Source organism: Diadema antillarum, unplaced genomic scaffold, assembly GCF_040938485.1.
Source record: "Diadema antillarum isolate AM-2024a unplaced genomic scaffold, OU_Dant_1.0 seq00000774_RagTag, whole genome shotgun sequence".
NCBI classification, from domain to species: Eukaryota; Metazoa; Echinodermata; class Echinoidea; order Diadematoida; family Diadematidae; genus Diadema; species Diadema antillarum.
In genome coordinates, this window is record NW_027271663.1 from 238,255 (window position 1) to 257,185 (window position 18,931).

Below are 18,931 nucleotides of genomic sequence, written 5' to 3' on the forward strand. Positions count from 1 at the left end.
GTGTGTACGAACATGTATGAATATCAATGACTTTGTCTGCACAAGTGACAAGTAATTATGTTGTAATATTTATCTTATTCCATAACACATAATAATGATAATTGTTGTAATGACTGTTGGTGATATTTAGTGGTAGTTGATCTCCCATGAGACAAAACTTTCACAGGCCTACGCCAACAGAGTTACATCAGAAGAGAGAACTGAGATATCTTTAATTCGTTTCTGAAATATAGCCATAGTCAGCAGTTGGGCCAGTGTACTAAAATATTCACATTCCTCGCACTCACAAAGAAGTAAATGATGTCGACGCATGAAAAAACAACAACAAAGACTGATACAGTTTAATTTTATTTACTCATTCTCTATTTCTTTATTATCAGGGCGCTATATTATGAACTAATCGTTTACCCGCCTATATGCAGTCGTAATGCCGTTCTAACGAAGGAGATGTAGCGAGCATTAATGAACATTGTTTCCTAAACTGAAATGATAAACTTATGTGAATCTGAATGAACAAGGCAAAGTCATCATGCTACTAATGCATATGCAGTAGCTGCCAACGCCAGTGCTCATTGTGCGTGCACTTTTAATTTCCAAGAATAAAAATCTATCATTACTGTATTACTTCTGTAACTTAACTCACATGGAGTCGATTTGCATATAACACTTTTCGACGAAGTAACTTGATCGTGGAAGTTTGTTATTGAAACATTTCATCCACATGCAGATTCATTCAGACAGATTGCAAAATCAAAAGAAAGTTGGGACGAGGTTGAGTTAAAGACGAAGGAATGAGATAAAAAAGAAAAGATAACCATGGCCAATGAGTACAAGTGATCTGTTGAAGAAGAAACAATTCATTTTGACGACCCGGTAATATTGAAAAAGCCACGTACTTGTATTTTTTATACGTCACCAGGTAGTGGATTTCCTCATGAAGAGGCTTTATCAAGATTAAATGGGAAAATCTTATAGCGAAAAAAACAAAGAAAAAAATGATTTATTTATTAATGCTCCAAATATAACTATAAGCAAAGGAAAAGTGAAATGGTAGAATTATTTGCTTTAAAGCATGTGACAAATGAATTTGAATTCCGCAATCGACAGCAACGAATAAGTCTAACAACGCTCTTAGTTAGGTAATGATGTATTTTATAGAAGCCAATGGACATAAGTGATTTATCTAGTATGATGATTGCTTGTCACAAGCACTACTCCACATTCGATGCTTATTTCTAGCATCCATAAAAGAAAAAAAATGCACATAAGAATTCAAGATGAAAAATGAAAAAGAGAAGACAAAGTTTCATAAGAAAAAAGAACATCCTCTTTCATGGATGACATTATTATGAACAAAGGACTGAAATCTTGGCTGAAGTTGTACAGCGTAGCAGTGGAATCCTCAAACAAGTTAATAAAATCAAGTTGAGTGTACTTCCGGTATGATAAAAGAACTTGCAAGCTCGATCAACACGCATGTTAAATGAATATAATCATGGTAAAACTATGTTTAATCGTTTGGGATTTTTTGAATTCATGGAAGCTGTGGATCACTAGAATAGATCATGGAAAAGTGATCTGTATAGTCGTGGCTGGATGCACAAGACTAACAAGGACTGTCTTGCGCATAGAATGGGGTAGATTCATCGGGCGGAATACCGTCATCTTCTCCGCACATGTAGGTTCTGTGCGACAACGGAACGATAGGTGATGAGCGACCAGTCATTAGAGAAAAAAGATTAAACAATGATGTGACGTGGGAGGAGGAAAAAATCATGCAACAGAAGAGGAAAGACATTGAAAATATCATTTGTTGCGTTTTGACAATGGTGTGGTTTCCGAAACACACCCCCATCCCCGCGTTAGAAAAGATAACGATGGATTGCATGGAAAATGTTTTAAGTGTTCCATGATTTTTCGATGGAAGAAATAATGTGGGAGAGAAATTGACAGTACACAGACGAGTCCATCGACGATCCAAATGTGCGATGAAAGACAAAAGAAAATGCAGTGCAGTGGGTCATTACACAAGATTGAGAAAGACTACATCCCTCATACTACCGAACCTTCAGGAATTTTACTTTCAATCTACTCTTGACAAGTGTGTATCAGCAAAATGGCCTCTTTTCTTTTCTTTTTGTTTTGGTCTGTGTGTATGTGTGTGTGTGTGTGTGTGTGCGTGTGTGTGTGCCAAATATAAAATGATCAATCTTAATGTCATCAAATTGATCACGTGATAGGCGGAAGGTTATAATGTGCTGGATATTGCAGCACTAGCACAAGGGCACCAATACTAGGGGAAGAAACGTAAGGATTTTCAAAGATTGGCGTCATCGGCCATCATCGAGCTTGCGTCAGACGCAGATAACACCCTCGAAAATTTCAGTAGCGAAGCCATGCGATACAGTGCTTCATTGAGGAAACTGACGTTGGTTTGAACTTGAGAAGAAAAGTAAACCCAAATCAATGTTACTTTTGGCTGTAAAATCGACCAAATTTAGTAATTTGTTGTTACGGTATTCATTAAACACATGTTTGTGCTATCAGTCTTTTTATGTGATCTGTAAAACACACACACACACACACACACACACACACACACTTAGTTTCCACGATGTTACCTCCCATCAAAATTGAAAATTGCACTCCTTTAATATCCTTTCTTTGAGTTTTGTCATGTGATTAAGAATGATTATACGCCCCCCCCCCAAAAAAAAAAAAAAAGAAGAGAGAGAGAGAGAGAGAAAGAAAGAAAGAAACTCAGACATGACCTTGAATACAGACTCACGTAATATTTAGAAGTCACTCAAGTAACCTGTCATCAAAAATACTCACGTGGTACCGTAGAAGTCAGTAACCTGAATCTGAGTGATGTAGAGCCTGGGTCGTTCCCATAACTCCCAATCCCAGAACTTGTACCAAGCAACATCATAGTCCCAGTCCAAGTACAGACCAGACAGCAGACCTACATTAACATCCGACGCGCCAACATGCATGTATATGGTGTCTGGAGAGTACTCCTCAGTCTCGCTAGGATAGCAGAAGAATAATCAAAAGATGCATTGATACAGAACCAGGAACATTCGCTCTTCAGTTTCCCCAAGTGAACAAAATATAAGTGACAAACCACTCTTTAAACTGTAAACATGGAAAAAATCAATCTTGTCTTTTTATAATAAGATCACAAGTGAAAGATAAGTCACAGAAGCATAGCGACTTCTTCCCAGCTGGAAACCTATTCCACAAGAATTCGACATTGAGGCGAAAGATCATCAAAAGATAATTTTAACGCTGGTTGAAAGTACTTCTTAGTTTTCATTTGATGTCTGGAAATTACACAGAAGAGGCTGTTATTTTACAAGGAAATACGCTCTTTATTTTGGGTTGGCCAAACGAGCAATGAATTTTTTATGTAGAATATGGAGCGTGACAACACCTGATTTTCACAAAGCTATAATGGTAAAAGACCATTGCAGTGAAACGTTTGAAGGGAAAGTATATTCTAAAAGCCTCCCTGGTGAGTGGTGATGTACACTGACGTGTTTTAAGAAGAGAGCAAAAGAGCGCGGGTATTCATGAGTCTTCTAAATAGTATTTTGAAGGTACCCTGAGTTACCTAAGCCAGTAAAACATTATAAAAAAGGCATGTAATTGGGATCAAGAAAGGGAAGACCCCCGGGTTATTAGAAAATTGTTCATGAGCATTGTGCAAATGCGCAATGACATCGTAAATTAACATTCCTGAATCTACTGCAAAAGCGAGCAAAAGAGTAATAAAAAAACCCTTGTAAATGTTATATGGAAAGAATTTCTGTGTAGGAGAGCGAAAGATGAAGTATCCAAATAATTTACGTAAGAATAGGAAAAAAAAAATCCCTCCCCTCCTCTTTTATTCTTTAGATTCCTGTGTTGTGCTCTCGTTTGTTCCTTATTCTTGATGTTAATACTGTATTTTTTTCTTCAACTATTGCTCTTTTGTCTGCCTGTGTACAATAAATACATATTGTTTGTATGTACAGATTTGCAAATGTAAGGTTATTCTTTATGAAATTACGTTGTCTGCGTATTATTACAGTTAATCAATCAGAAACATAAATTTGAACTTTAATATACATATTTCCCGCCTCAACTAAGATGGAAGAACCACTGTTTCACTTACGAAGTTAGAGCGAATCTGGAAGACTGAGCGGAGTAGCCGAAGAGTTGGACGTAGATCTGACCGCAGGCCTCTTCCGCCCTCCGTGGATCATCCGTTTTGATCGTGAAACGATACTGCTGACCTTATGAAAGGATGGGAAGGTGGAGGATGGAATGTATTTTTAGAAACTCCACACAAAAGATGTACACTACATGACATAAATTGCATGTTCAAACTTTTTCTGTGTTTGTATCAAGTACGTGTATGTATTTTGTGAATAAATCACATCAAACAAACACAAAATAAACGATCAAAAGATTTGTTAGGATCTGGAGTTGAAAAGCGGAAAATATGATGGGACAAAATCGAATTAGCACACATTGGATGAAAAACAAGTTACTGTTTAACTTTTTAAAGTCTTTAGGACAGATTATATTGATCGAGGAAAACGTACTTGTCAAATTTTGTATTAAGGTTACAAACTCTTGAATTACTCTCTTTAGAATTTTGGACAAACAGGAGAATGTCGATTTTAGTGCAAAGGATTCTACAGTTTTGGAGGGATATTTTTTGTAAGACCTAGCACTGCTACATTCAGCAGAAAACTCAGAGATTTCCAATACAAGTTATTACTTTGGAGGAACTTACACAAAGAAGCATTTCCTTCTGTTCGAGTTTTTTGGGAACAAGCTGTGTTATTCATTATATTCGATTCACAGAGACACATCTAAATCACCTACATAATTCTTTGGAATTGTTCAAAGGCCAAAGCCCCGTGGCAGGTGGATACTGAGAAATTGATAATGAGAAACTCGTATAAACGCAGATTGGTATACCACTCATTTGTGTATAAAGGGCTTCTGTGTAAGAATAAAGTTATGTAATATATGTATCTTTATAATCAAATACATTAATAATCCACACAGTTCCTTCATTGCGTGAGATCAGGACAAGTAAAATAGTATAGAAAAAAAAAAGAAAAAAATGTAGCTACCTTTTAAGATAGAAATTTAGAAGTTAAAAAAGAGATTTACAAGGAAAAGTAGAAATTACGCGGTGCGTAATATATGTCCCCGCCGGAAGTAGCATTTAGTAGCAAAATGTACAATATAGGTAAAAAGATGAAGGTCAAAGGTCAAAGGTCAAAATTCAATGTAGAAGTTTTAAAGCCCTCACCTAGTGCCATCACATAAAGCAAACGGAATCGAAATCGGGTTAGAAATGGCGAAGGAGTAGCATTTTGTAGCCAATGTACAATATAGGTAAAAAAATCAAGGTCAAAGGTCAAAGAAGACAAAGGTCAAAATTCTGTGTAGAAGTTTTGAAGCCCTCACCTAGTGCCATCACATAAAGCAAACGGAATCGAGATCGGGTTAGAAATGGCGAAGGAGTAGCATTTGGTAGCAAAATGTACAATACAGGTCAAAAATCAAGGTCAAAGGTCAAAGAAGTCAAAGGTCAAAATTCTGTGTAGAAGTTTTGAAGCCCTCACCTAGTGCCATCACATAAAGCAAACGGAATTGAAATCGGGTTACAAATGGCGAAGGAGTAGCATTTTGTAGCAAAATGTACAATATAGGTCAAAAATCAAGGTCAAAGGTCAAAGAAGTCAAAGGTCAAAATTCTGTGTAGAAGTTTTGAAGCCCTCACCTAGTGCCATCACATAAAGCAAACGGAATCAAAATCGGGTTAGAAATGGCGAAGGATTAGCATTTTGTAGGCAATGTACAATATAGGTCAAAAATCAAGGTCAAAGGTCAAAGAAGTCAAAGGTCAAAATTCTGTGTAGAAGTTTTGAAGCCCCCACCTAGTGCCATCATATAAAGCAAACGGAATCAAAATCGGGTTAGAAATGGCGAAGGAGTAGCATTTTGAAGCAAAATGTACAATATAGGTCAAAGGTCAAGGTCAAAGGTCACAACTGAAATTCTGTATAGAAGTTTCAAAGCTCTCATGTAGTGCTATCATATAAAGCAAACAGAATCAAAATCGGGTAAGAAATGGCGAAGGAGTGGCATTTTGAACATTTTGATCACACACGGACGCACACACGGACGGACACACGGACGGACGGACACACGGACGGACACACACACGTACGGAGCCCGTTTCATAGTCCCCTGCTCGAACTCGTTCGGCGGGGACAATAAAATCTATGAATGTGTTTATCCTGGGTATTTCATCCAAACCTTAAAGACTACTTATTATGCTATTATATAGATATACATATAATACAACGAGGCAATGAGGCAATACACCAAGCCACGCACAGATAGTCTACAGTCTAAGCTCGGAACTATACCTCAGCAAATATGTCACTAAATGATCTCCCCTTCATTCGTACACTTACACCTGTATAGACATCCTGCCTTCGGATACGAGGGTCATCCTAACTATTAACTCTAAGATTATACATAGATATATAAATAGGTGAATGTATAGTTTTGTCTGTTAGGGTGGGTGTGTGTTCTTATTTTTTTCTACTTTCTTTCTATTATAGTTGTTACGTTTTTTTTTCTATTGTCCACACATATTATTTGTGTTGAATTTATATCGTTAAAAATGCATGTGTAATAATGGGCTTTATAACTGATTTGTGGATCAATAAATTTGTAGGAAAAATGATTTAGATACAAATTTAGATACAAACAATACTCTCCACAAATTAAAATTGTTCTTTTCTTCTCTGTCATGTCTAAGGCATATCATCGGGTGTGTCTCGTTTAATTTGCTTCTTTTTCTTTAATGATGTTTAGCTCCTTGTATAGGCCCACGTTTGCTGTATTTAATAGTAAAGTCAAACATGATCTGGCACGATGGCGTTTTGAGATCCTACGCGAAAACAAACAGTCAACTAAAATCTTTTAATAATTTATGAACAGTTAATTGTCAAAACAAGTTAAGTCCATTCTCTCTAAGCAGCTTAGATATTTGAGATAAAGAACAGGATTCAGTTTAGATCTCAGATCTCAGTTTTATTACAATCTCTGCAACGATAACATCACTGTTGTTCTTCCAAAACCACGAACCAATTTTTAAAGAAAAACGCATTATATTCAGCTTCTAAGCTCTATAACGATCTCCCTATAAGTCTTAAGACAATGAATGATATTAAATTATTTATAACATAAATAAAGAAAAGATTTGTATGATTGAAACAGTTTATATTCAACTTATATCCAAGTGTTAATTTTGTAAAATCAAATATTTTCTCATAGAACAGGTCTCTCAATTCACTTGACTCCCCCCAACCCCGTTTCGTTAAAAGCTCGTCTGTCATTTTCAAACGTCTAAATCTGTTTGCACTGTGATATTATGATTGTTAATTTTTCAAACCTTTGTGTATTTCTGTATAATTCTTTTCCTCAATTCTCAATTTGATTTCTTGTGTTCATTGTATGTATATACTTTTTATGTTACACTTGCATACTTTGTGACTTTTTTCACCTTTTTTCAATGTTTATTACGTTTGTAATGATTATGGCCTTTACTTGTATTCTCTTCATTGTATGATTTTTATGTTTTGTTATCATTTTACGGCCTTGCTGAAAAACAGCTTTTAGCTGATGGCAAGCTTTTTATCGTGGTTAAATAAATAAACTCAAACTCAAACTAACAAAAAAAAACTAAGTACATAAGAAAATGTGGAAACTTTTAATCACAATTTCAAGAATATTGCTTGTTATGTAACGAGTGAGCCATTACTGGAAATTTTTTGTTGTTGAATGGACTGACGTTAAAATGTTTGAAAATGCAATTAAACTCTTAATATACTGTACAAACTTTAGGACGAATCACGACACAAGATGTCCAACCAATCCAACTAGTCAATCAAATCACGTCTCACCACAGAAATCGGACGAACTCCGGGTGGTTATCTGGTATGTGTTTCCGTCCGCCCGATCCTGGTCGGCATAGAAACCCATCCTGGCCGTATTGCTGTCCCCGAAGCAGAGTCCATATTCGTTGCTGTCGCCATAACCGCACTGTGTAGCAACGAACTCGCAGGTCGCACTCTCGTAAATCGACTCGATGAAGTACTCAATGGCACGCAGATGATTACATGCTACGAACTGAGTCGTTCCTGCAAATAGTATGCGAACGCGCGTATTTATGAAAGTAAGGATAACTGTCATAATAACTTTTAAAAAAATCTTATGAGGGTTGTATGGCAATGCTTCATCTCAGCATTTTCAGTGCATTCAATTGATACAAAACTACAACATTTTATTCACATTTTTAAAATCTTATTCAGTGACACTGAGACACAAAAGGGATAGGGTATTACTACAGGAAACACCCACAAAAGTTTTAAGGATAAATGGAAAGACGATCTGCCGATGAACATCGAAATAATTGGGGACGGCAAAAAAAAAATGGACAACAACAACACAGAAGACATCCAGTTTCGTGCCAAAATGCTGTGAAAAATGGAGTCAGTGTCATGCATATGATGTCCCCGTCTCAGGTGAACGAAGTGATCTGTGAATCATCTCAGTGGGAACGGTATGGCCTGTATAGGCCTGAGGTATTTGACCGTTATACTTACCATCCCACAGCCCACCTTCGCTGCCAACGTGTTCGAAAAAGCTCTGGTCACAACCGGGCTGCGCCCTGCCTTCGTTCGGGTAGAAATCCATGTGGCCGCACGCCGCGTACATGCCATATCCTTTTTGAACGAAAGAGGGAATAATAACTACAATGGATGGAGAGCAAAAGGGGAACTTTAAATTGGAAGAAGGATGCAGGAAGGGTTGAGGGAGAGCTGAATAGAAACAGAAGTTGCGATCAGTGAATTGTATGTGGACCTATGTACTTTAAGATTAGGAAGAAGTAGGTGAAAATGAAGCAAAATGAGTTAGTTCAGCTCAGTTCAATTTCTTTCTTCTTCTTTCTTTCTTTTTTTTTTGGGGGGGGGGGGGGGTGGGGCATCCAACTCCAACCTAATCAACATACACATGTAGTATCAAAATAATAGGGTACATTGTACCTTTGGTGAGAACTAACAGAGTGAAACATATCGCAGTATTGAGTATTGAGTATTTGGATGATGGAGATACGGGACCCTATCAAATGCGCAGCTAGCTAACGGCCCCAGCACCAGTTACCGGTTACTTAAAAAAAAAAAAGAAGAAGAAGAAGAAGAAGATAAACGCGTAGACATCAAATGCAGTAACAAGATATTACAGGGTCTTTTGACCAAGTTGAACATGAATACATTATAATTATTTAGGGTTGATAAAACAAGATCGAGAGTATAAATTCAGCAGAGAAAAGACTATAAACAAACAGTATACAACGGGGGAAAAAAGTTGCAAGGCGGGACATATGTGGACGAGGGGAAACTTACTACATCTTCGTAGAATGGATTTTAAGGGTCTGCCTCAATAATTTGTTTCGACATTAGTCACGTAAAGATTAGACACAACAATGTCGCTATGTAGCCTGGACCACCAGTACACGACCTTAAAAAAGTGTTGTTCTTTTACTCCTCTTTTGCTTTAAAGTGGTACTAGCTATCAAAAAAAAAAAGAACGATTGAAGAAGACCAAGGCTCTTTGCTTAGATATCACACTTGGATCACATCGAATCTTCAATGCGATTTATTGAAGTTGTTTTTATTTCTGTACTTTGAAAACACGCCTCCATAATATTATTAGATACTAATTTCTGCAGGTGTGCATGAGGACTAAAAGGACAAGTTCATTCAAATATTATATGTGGATTGAGTGAATGCAGCAATACTAGTAGAGAACATTAGCGAAAGTTTTAGAAGAAATCTGACAATCCGTTAAAAGGTTATAAATTTTCAAAGTTTTTGTGTTCAGTGGATCGCGAAGACTACTACAGTTTGTGATGTCTCGTAGACCCCTTTGTCCAACGACATAAAGAAAATACATTTAAAAGGAATTCTACAACATTTCATTTTTCTATATGAAAAAACACACATTCCCTCCACTTGTTACATTTTAAAGGTAAAATTGTTCACCTCGCTTTTTGGGAAAGATAAGTCAAGCGCTCTCTTATTTTGCCAGAAACATGAAAACATTGCAAAATCTGTTTGTATTTTCTTTTAATTGTTATCCTGCAAAAACAGCTGTAGTCTTCTAATCCAGCGATGGCGGCGCTAAAACTCTAAAAGTGTGTCACTCTTGAACGCGAATTTTGTTTGATTTTCTTCAAATTTTCACCGACAGACCGATCGTGTTCTTTGATATTGCTGTATTCACGTAATCCATGCATAATAATTATTTAGATGAACATTGTCTTTGATGTATTCACTAGCTGACATTGCAGCTGATACACCTACCTAGTGTGTAGACCGGATCAGTGTCAGAGTGAATGATATCAACGAACGCGGCGTCTGTCGGGTCAAGTCGAACCATCGTGTCCGTGCCCTCGAAGTACGGCCCGGCCGGATCGAGACCTATACGTTTGCGAAGGCAGTCATTTCAAGGTTTCAGCTAAAAATCTTTAATCTAAGCCATTTCATTGCAGCAGTTCTCTGAGAAAGAACACGATTCAAAGGAACTTTTAAAACGTGAAACTTTCTTCAGAAGAGTGTCGCGAAACACAAGTGTCTGAAAATATTTCAAATAATGTTGTAAGTTTCTTCACCTGATGAGATCTTCTCAGCTAGCTTGTTTGGCTGTAAGCTCCGAACAACCAGTGTTTGTAAAAGAAAGAGCAGATAAGAAAGTTTAGACAAGATCAAAATTGTACCAAATTAAGGAAAGTTTTGGACAAGTTTTTCGCCTGTTTCTTTCTCAGCTTACATTGAGTGTCTCTTGCATTTCTATTATCTATAATAATAATTATGATAATGATGATGATAATAATTATAATAATAATAACGATGATGATAATAATGATAATACGTTGTCTCAAACGTTTTATTCCTGAAAGTTACAAACAAATATGCCATTCAAAATCTACCTTTATCATTTCTATGTTCATTATTCCGAAGGTTTGTTAATCCGAAAATTAAAGGGGATGGCTAGTACCTGATCCAGTGGCGTACCGTGGGTCAATACATGGGGGGGGGGGCACCTCGTGGAAAAGTAATTTTGAGGATGTGTATGCTCGTGCGTGCGTACGTGTCATGTGTGTGTGTGCGCGCTGTCAGTCTGCAGACTTAATGGGGACTACATTACAATGGAATGTGATATATTCCACAGCGCAGTCATTGAGTAATATTGTAAGTTTTCGTTACATGGATTAGGAAATGACGGTGTGTAACGACAAATTACTGGCAGCAACATCAGGAGAATTGCATAACAATCGAATGCGAGCGAGCTTCAAAATTTTGACATTTTACAGTCCCAAAACTGCCGTTTGTAGCTATATTTTTTCGATGTGGAAATTAAGGGGGGGGGGGGCGCACCGGGCGAAACTGCTGGCAATTACTGGCAGTAACATCAGGAGAATGGCATAGCGATTAAATTGAAAATTTTGATATTTTACAGTCCCCAAACTGCCGTTTGTAGCTATATTATTTTCGCTTTGGAAATTAAGGGGGGCGCACCGGGCGCAACTGCTGGCAATTACTGGTAGCAAAATCTGGAGGATTGCATAAAGATTAAATGCGAGCGAGCTGAGCGAGCAAGCTTCAAAAATTTGAAATTTACAGTCCAAAAACTGCCGTTTGTAGCTATATCTTTCGCTTTGGAAATTAAGGGGAGGGGCGCACTGGGCGCAACTGCTGGCAATTACTGGCAGTAACATCAGGAGAATGACATAACGATTTAATGCGAGCGAGCGGAGCGAGCGAGCTTGAAATTTCGAAATTTACAGTCCAAAAGCTATAATAAGCTATAATAGCTATATTTTTTCGCTTTGGAAATTAAGGGGAGGGGGGCGCCCGGTGCGCCAACCCCCCCCCCCCCCCCCGGATCCGCCACTGGTAGTCAAGGGTGTCGGTTTATGTTCATGATTGGGGGAGGAATGACCAGCGAGGGGGCGTCGAAGTGATCAAGCGGGGGAAGGATGTCCAAAATCTGCACTTTAGAGCATCCCCTGTGTTTGTGTGTTTGTGTTTTTTATACATGGAAGAGTTAGGGAATAGCCCAGATCAAGTCTTAAATGTTATTGGCAATGCAAGGAATTGTAAAATAGACTAGTATGTAAAGCAACACTACAAAATCAATGATCTAGCTTTGATATATTTGTATAACGAAGCGTAAGGTACAAAGGTGTACATTCTACATCACATTGCGCAACATTGCAGCGACTCTTTTTGCCGTTTGGATGTTCTGAGTACTGTTACACTGCTTAAATCCTGCTTATATTCAGAATGCCAACCAGGAATCACGCTGAATCACAGTCTTTTGTTGGCTCCGGGCTTTTTGAAAAATGTTTAACACTATATACCTCTTAAATTGTGGTTAAAAGAAATCTTTAAAAAAAATATCTTTTTCTTGATCACACTTTGGTGTCGATTTCAAAAGCAGTTTACTACCCTTTGAATTACCATATATTTTGGTGAGGGTTTTTTTCTTTTTTTTCCTTTTTTTTAACCACCGGATTTTTTTTTTTTTGGGGGGGGGCACGTGCGCCCCCCCCCCCCCCCCCCGTAGTTACGCCACTGTCCTGATCAGTGGGAATCAGTGGGAATGCTGGGAGATGATTGTTCCCATTCGTGTGGGATTCATTTAAGAGTACATTATATATCTATTGTTGTGTGAAAACTATTTACTTGAGAATGGTGTCATATTCAAGTAATGTGCAGTTTAAGGCCCCGTCACTGTACAGGCATGCTGACCTGGAAACATTGAACTACACATTACCTGAATATGAGACCATTCTGAAGCAAATAATTTTCACACAACAATAGATATATAATGTAATCTTAAATGAATCCACAATGATTGAAACAATCATCCCCCAGTATTCCCTCCGATTCCTACTGATCAGGTACTAGCCATCCCCTTTAAAGCAGGTCCGTGTATCAGAAAAAGACAAAAGGTACGGCTCAACAAACCATCGGAATTGGGAACCCCATTTCGTTTCCTCTTAACGAACCATTGTAATACGAACCTTGATTTTATTTTGGGATTAGCGAACCTTGATATTACAGTTTCGGATAAGCGAACCTTCGAAATAATGAACATTCGGAATAACAAACTTTATCCTCATTTTCGGAAATTGCGATTCTTCGGAATAACTTTAGCCTATCATTACGCATGATACTCTGAAGCATATTCGTTTTGTAGGCCCTTCTCTCTTTGACTTTAATGCAATTGCTGACTGTTATTTTGTATTATGCATCTTTCTTATGCACAACTAAAAAAGAAAGTCTTTACATCTTATAGCCTTGTACACTTATGATTCGAAAATATACTGAATGAAATCAAAACCACTCGAGAAAACGGCAAACGGGGCAGCTAAATTTTCCATCTGAAGAGTTCATTAAATATTAATCAAAATCAATTAAAATGTGTGTTCATAGCATTTATTTCAATGCTATTTTTATAGAAATATACAACCAATGGGAGCTCAGAGACTGTAGTCTATCAGCGAAACAAATTTCTCGTATAGTGCAGTGCAAAAGGATTTTGCTAGTCAAACATACACGCCAGCAAAGAGGAGACGGTTGAGCTATTGCGCTAATCAGACGGTTGTTTGAATGCCTCAATGCCTTTCAGTTAAAGCTGACCCATTTTTCTTACCCGTGATTCTCGCAACCTGCGGGTCGGTTTGCCGTTCTCCTGCATACCCAGAGGCGTGGGCTCCAAGACTGTGACCGATGATGTGAAACGAGCTGGCATCGACGCCAAATTCAACCTGAGACGGGTTATGATGGAAATTGTTGACAATATCATATTTACATCTATTTTCCTATTTTTTAAGCATATTTCAACCATTCAAATGTTACTTCATGTAGAAATAAAATGAATAATTGAAAGTTACTGCTCCTCCTACCTTCAGGAGATCGATGAGGAGTGAGATTTCGGCACCCACAATACGAGTGTTTGCGGTGGAGATCCCGTAAAGATCCAGCGCACCGTCCCGCCAGTCCACACGGATGACGTTGTAGTCGCCCACGGTCAGGAAAGCCGTGGCCATCTCCTCCATCCAGTCGACGATGGACCCCTGGGAGAATCCGTGGAGGATTATCTTGGTATCCCTGTATCCCTTGAAGGTCGAACCCGACAGGGTACTGACGTCGTAGGTGCTCAGCTCCTCCCAGTTTTTCATGTTAGAGTTTTCGCGGGTGTTCAAGCGGAATTGGGTGCCGACCTCGTCGCGGCTCTCGGGTAGCCAGCTAACGGGGCGGTTGGGGGGATCGAAGAACGGGGAGCCGTTGTCGAAACACCCGATATCTTCGTAGCACTTCTGTAATGCAAAAGCTTCCCGATCATATCACAGGGGAGACAATTTCGAGACTGTCCATCAACAAGCATCCAACGACAGTTCATTTTTAATAATTAAACCTTACTTGATAAAAAAAAATGTATACAATTCCAATAAAAAAAGTTTTGTCATGCATGTGTTACATAGGGAATTATCTTGTGATCATACCCATATAGATATTAAACGTATACTTCCAAAATAACAAATAATCTGTTCATAATATTGTCGACTGAAAAAGTCGCTAAAGCTGAGTCCATCACATTATCGTATCATTCGAGTCCTTTTGACATTGCCAGGGGAAGATAATTACTTCGGCAAACAAAGTTATCCCTTTGATTGATGATGCAATGATTACAACAGTAACGCTTATTCACTCTCAATCAAAATAAACGAGAACATTTCAATTGAATAATCTGGGAAATAAACGCTTTTCTCTTAAAACCTACGCCGACAAAAGGAGGGATATAGAGACGTGCCGTGCTCACAAGTCTTACCTAGGCCCAGCCAGGCTGCAAGTATTGTAGCGGAACGTAGCCAAGACGACGCCATGGTTTCTGCAACCGTGCTCCAGAATAACTACGAAGAAAATGACTGCAAGTACCGACAAGACTTTTTCTTGTCGAGAGAACTGTCTGGTGCCAAACTCTGTTGTCAAGTCAAGTCAAGAGAGTCAAGTTTAATCTCCCCTTACAAACACTCGAGGATTCGATAAAGACTTGTAATCGTCGTAAGTACTGTTAATGTAAACACTGCCTTGCTAATGACTATGAACAGCTGGCCCGGTACGCATGTACTGTGTACGATCATCTCCGCCAGCGCCTGGCACCAGCGTCATCGTAATAAACCACCTGCGTCCAAAGATATGTGAACTATCGTACCTTCAATGCATGGAACAACCGCGTCTGGCAAGCGATTGGTTAAGTTATTCTGCTGTTAAAAAGTGAGGTAAGATGCAAAAAGTACGTAGTTGTTCAGAGATCTTGGAAGGGTCCTGAAGGTTATGTATCTGTAAACGACTACTCACACTACAATTTGTCACAAAATAGAAAACGATGAAGATAACATTAGTAGCAGTAATAATGATGATGATGTTGTTGATACAAGTAGTGATTTATTGATAATGATGGTTATGATAAAGATAATGATAATGATACTAGTAATAATGATAAGATGATAATACTGCTGCTGCTACATTATGCATGCCTAATGTTATTACAACTAATAACAAGACTAAACTACTCGTATAGTCGCATTAGCACTGATGCTGATGATGTAACCGGTGATGACGATGATTAGAATTATGATACCCTGAAACTGTGAATCACCTGAAGAATACTTTCTTGATCTGTTGATAGTCAACGGTCTTTCCCGTAAAAAGTGAATTTGACTTTTCCTGATAGTCAATCAGACTTTCCTGGTAGTCACTGATCAAAAACGAACAGAAGTGAATGTGATAAAAACCTAGTATGGCACATAGAAAACGCTTTATCTTGGCGAGGAAAGCGCATGTTTTAGAAACAAGGCACCAAACAGGTTAGTCATCGCATTCTTCATCAGCGACCAGGATGCGATGTGATGTTTGATTTAAATCCGTTTCTGAAGCAGGCATACACACAAGGGTATACGTCTGCTCCTGGTCGGACGGATTTCAAAACTAACCTGCTTGTGATGGAATATGCGTCTAACGTTAGTCTGGCAGTTGCATATATTATGTTCGAACAAGGTCGACATAAGCGCCAATAAGCATGCACATTATAGACATAATTGTGCAACATAAAACTCAGGGCTAAAAAATAAAAAAGAAGATAGATACCTTTAATGGGATGACATCTGTACGTTGTCATGGTTTCCTCGCACCAGCCGATACTGCATGAGTTGCCTTGGCAATCTGAGTGGAAAGGAGTTTACTCCGATTTACCATTAATGCATCATGCCTGAAAGTTGCCTCCATGTAACATGTGTTGTTGGTGTTAATTAGGATGAAACAATGCGTTTGAGATAATACTTTTTCATTTTATTTTTATTTGATTTGATTATCTTAAAGAAAATGCATCATGTGTGGCAATCTCTTTGTATTTGTTTCATTTTCCCAGTGTTATGTAAGCATCAGACGCTTTGTTCCTGTTCAGTGTCGTTGTAATAATGCTTCCGAAGTTCAATCATAATACGATGGGTCTGGATACATTATCATGACATTGTATCGTGCCCATACTTGTGTCTTTGTTTATTACTGTAAATTTTATTGTTGACAAAATGTCATACAAAGGTATATAATGGTCCTACTAGTTGTGTCTATTAGGGAGCTGTAGATTTAGACGCGGGCGTGAAGAGAGAAAGACTAATAAAAACAAACTGCTGTCCGCATGCGCAAAATCCCATACCAGAGTTCATCTCACGCTGTCTGAGTACTTGAGGTAATAATCCTATTGGGATATCCGTCCTAGCGTAATCTAAGTCTTGCCTTGCCTTTTCTTTTGTAAGTTTGTTCTCCTCCTCTTTTTATTTTCCTTGCTCTGCTTTTCTCTACCTATCTCTGATTATTGTTGACTTTCACTGTACCAGTTCGGTATATGATTTTCATCATTTTTTTCTTATGTTTTGTATATACAGTGTATTATTCTTGTATTGTATTGTAAATTCGGGACCCTGTGGAAGAACAGACATATTTTGAAAACATGACTGAACAGGCAATCCCCCCGTTTCTTCTGTATACGTATGCAATGTATATGCAACTTGTAATGTGTGTATTTTCATGTGAAGACGGAAATAAAAACAAACAAACAACAAACAAAACTAATTTGCAACATGACGCGGGGAGAGAGCACAACGGCCAATGCAATTGTCTCAAATCCAAATCTCCCTATTTTCAGTTTCAGTTTCAGTAAGTTTTATTTCTCCACTTGTATAACAGAAAATAAGTATGACAATACCAGACATATTATTCACAAGTCATGAAAATCTTAACAAAATTTCGCGTTACAAATATAAAATCATGTGAAATGATACATACATGTCATTAAAGATCTTTAAGTGTACAGGTGGAGGAGACCGTTATTAATAAGCAAAACACTTGACTTGGACAACGGCTTCTGAACATAAATATGAATTGTAACAATTTTCTATTTAACCAAAGGAAGGAACGGAACAATTATACACACATAGAACAAAAAGTTTAAATCTTTAAGGCATTTTAAATGTCATTTGACCAAAATTGGCAACAAAAGGTGGAATGCATAAAGAAGAAAGAACAACAAAACAAAACAAAACAAATCAAAACAAATAAGGTACCCGAATAGGAAGAGTGGAAAGAAGAGAGGAAAAGCGATAAGATACAGTGTTCAGGAGTAGGGAACTATAACAAAAGCGTAATTTCTAATTCGAGTGGTTAATTGCGAGAAGAACGTTTTTATATATGGGATGATTTAAAACATTGTAGAGAATTCAGGACTGTGTTTAAGGTCATCATTCAATGAGTTCCATACATCTGGACCATGATGTCTTACGGAATTTCGAGTTATAATGAGTTAAGGATTTTCCGAATGATAATCTGTTGCATGACAGGTAGGATAAGAATGAATACTATAATTTGAAATTATCTTTAAACGATTCATGGAGCTGATTGTTAGTATATTTATGCATAAATGTTGCTGTTTGCCACGCATGTATATCAGAAATTCTTGGTGTCTTTAAATCATAAAACAGAGATTCAGTGTGTGCTAAGGAGTGTGAACCGGTAATAAGTCTTACAGCACATATCAGTCACATGCTCAAAACAACCTCCACGATGGAAGATGTCTTGCTCTACGTTTTCTTTCTATACACACTTTCTTCAGCCTTTGGCCGAGTTTACTTACCTGCATTTGCTGATTCATTCTGTATCGTTATATTTTTCGGGGTTTTTTTCACTTACAAGACTTACTTTTCCACCTAAGCCGAATAATCCTTCTTCCTATAGAATTACAGTGACATTATAACAAGCCCAATCAATCACCAAAATTGTGAACACGGTTACAAGGTATGTGCAGAAATTAGGCAAATAGGTATAGCTCTTGGATTTAGAAAGGTATTATTATACAAGAGACATTAGACGGGGTGAGACGATGGGTTTAAAGATACATAGCTCAAATTAGTCCATCTGTCCATCAAATTAGTCCATGGTAAAACAATAGATTTCCCCAAAACTCAGTTCGTCTAATTCGTATTCTATTGGCTTTTATCATAATAATAACAATAATAATGGGTAGTTTTTATAATATATATGTATATATATATATATGAAACGAAGAATAAACCGGTAATGCAATATTTCGCCAATATAGAAATATTGCATTACCGGTTTATTCTTCGTTACATTGGAGCCAATACGTGAATTCGCAACATGTTATTCGCAACATATATATATATATATATATATATATATATGCATAATAATAATTCTGT